Source organism: Gorilla gorilla, chromosome 1 (assembly GCF_029281585.2).
Source record: "Gorilla gorilla gorilla isolate KB3781 chromosome 1, NHGRI_mGorGor1-v2.1_pri, whole genome shotgun sequence".
NCBI lineage: Eukaryota > Metazoa > Chordata > Mammalia > Primates > Hominidae > Gorilla > Gorilla gorilla.
The window spans coordinates 192,507,900-192,510,267 of record NC_073224.2 but is presented as its reverse complement, the minus strand read 5'-3'; the positions used below and the strand labels follow the sequence as shown (position 1 = coordinate 192,510,267).

General features: G+C 56.0%; 1 long non-coding RNA gene across 1 annotated transcript; it reads right to left on the bottom strand.

The window, feature by feature from the left end:
• Positions 1-236: 236 nt before the first annotated feature.
• LOC129524027 (uncharacterized) lies at positions 237-1,978 on the bottom strand. The gene is made up of 3 exons (XR_008667669.1): positions 1,907-1,978; positions 769-865; positions 237-259 (listed from the first exon to the last, which is right to left on the bottom strand). It is a non-coding gene; the product is annotated as an uncharacterized lncRNA (long non-coding RNA).
• Positions 1,979-2,368: the final 390 nt, after the last annotated feature.

The following is a 2,368-nucleotide window of genomic DNA, read 5'->3' as shown; positions in this document are numbered from 1 at the left end:
ACAGCTCATGCCCCTCCCACAGCTGTCGCTCTGCAGCAAGGGTGCTGGATGGGACAGTGCTGGACTTTGGAGACATCTCAGGAGCAGCCTCAGGACTTCTACCATAGCTGCCTACTTACTGGGAGCTTGGCTCACTTCCTTTCTGGATCTAAGAGGCTTCCACGTGGGACCCAGGGCTTTTTCCTTCCCTGGCAGGGCCATGGAGGGGTGGCCAAATCTCTGTGTATGTTTTGGTTGCCGGTTTGCATAAATGTACCTCCTTTGGGGAGAAGGGGGAATGTGGATGAGGTTGAAGGTGAGTCGCTGCCTGAAGCTGGCAGAGCTCAGCCCATCCCATTGTGTCTCCCGTGGCACTGAGATAGGGTGGCACAAAATGGAAAAGGGAGCCTCTAACCCAGCTCCTTTTTACTCCTCTCTGTTCACCCTGAGCCACCCAGCCTTCTTTCTGGGAAGCCTTGCCCGGATGAGTGCTGGGTAGTGGGGAGAGGCAGGGCACCCCACAGGAGCTGGAGGGCTGTAACCTGTCTATGTGGGGGAGTGGGTCAGAACGTTCCCAAAGCCTGAGTGGGGAGGGGGCTGTGGCTTGGCTCCCTCCCTAAAAGTCCCCGCCCAGGCCAAACTAAAGAACTTGCTTTTGTGGGGTTGTAGCTGGGAGTACTCGAAGCCTGGGAGCCGGGACCGGAGCTCTCAGAGACAAGTCCGCCGAGTGAGTGTCTGAGGATGGAGACGCGAAGGGAATGGGGAGGGGCGGGCTCTGTTGCCGCTTACCCTAGAGCTGGGGCTCCAGTTTTCCAGTCGAAGTTCTCCTCTCTGCCTACATCTCGGATTCTGGGTCTCAGATGCAATCGCGCACCCAAATTGCATCCTGTGAACAGAAAAAGTCTCAAACATGCGTACAAAGAATATTCAGAAGCAGAAGAAATTTCTGAAGAGCGAGGCCCGGGACTGGGTTGGCGAGGCTCCCAGTTCGAGCGAGCGAAGCCAGGGTGGAGGGCTCCGGACCGAGATTCCTGAAAGCCTCCCTGACACCGGATCCTGAGCGCAGGCCGGGCCCAGCCACTTGGGGGCGCCGCTGGCCCCAAAGTACCGGGAGCTTACCCTCCGCTGACCCTGGCTGGCAGAGACTACCCTACGCTCCGCTCACCCGGCCACCCCGCCCCGCTCTGCGCTGACCCTCCGTTAGAGGCTGACTCTCCAAACTAGGACGATCTTGCTCCTATGCGGGACGACCCAGCGCTAAAAAGGGATGACCCTATACCACCGGGGGTGACCCTGCTTTGAGTGGGTCTGACCGTGTGCTAACAGAGATGACCTTAAACTGACAGAGGCAGATCCTGTGCTAACCGGGATGTGCTTGCGCTACCAAGATTGGCTTTGTGCGCTCACTCTTAAGGCTTATCCTGCACAGATTAGGTGCTAAGGCTTGCAGTCCTTGTTATGGTCCCTGTAGCTCTTGCGCCGCAGCAGGGATGCCCTATTCCACCCCCAAACTGGTAGCTGCTTTATTCCTCTCCCCCTAGCCCTTTGGGGGCAGTTCTGGGACACCTGGTTGGAGAGAAGCCTGCCATGGCTGGGCACACCCTGCACCTCTGGGAGGAGGAGTTCACAACCTCAAGGTGGAGGTGGCTGAGTTGTGGGGAGGGAACTGATTTTATGGAGGCTGGGGCATCCTGGGGGCCAGGACTGTGAGTACTTTTCTGTTGTCTGTGCTCCTGACCCCAGAGCCCGGCCTTGCCACACCCACACCCTCTCCACATATGTAGGCGGCTTTATTTTTGCACCACTCCATCTTCCTGGGCCTACTCTCCCTCTCTGTAAAATGAAATGAACTTATCACCAGACTGCCCTCATCTGCTGGAATGTCCTTGTCAGTCTCAATTCATTTCACCATTCTTTTATTACTCACTTTGTGCCTGGTCCTCTCCTCTACACTGGGGATACAGTGGTGAACAAAACCGATGTGGTTCCTGTCCTCAGGATGGTGACAATCTAGTGGAGGAGAGAAAGAAACACAAATGCATGTGGAATTAAAGCTGTAATATGGGCGCAGAGGGAAGAATGCCGACGGCCTTGAGAGAGAATAGCTGAAGGATGTCATGGGGTGGGGATTCCTCCCCAGCTCTGGAGCCTGCTGTGGGGAGAACTCGTCACCCCATACTTGATCCTGTTTGACTCCGATTTCAGTCAACAGACCTCTGACCACTGGACTTGCTGGTCATGGCAGCTATAGGGAGCCAGGAGCCCCTCCCAGTGTGTCATCATCCATCACAGATTTCCATTTGAGCAGCCCTCCTCCAATATCACCAGGAGGGATTCACCCTTCATTGCAGCACCCAGAGCAGCTTCCTCTCCCTAGGTCCTTGGATTT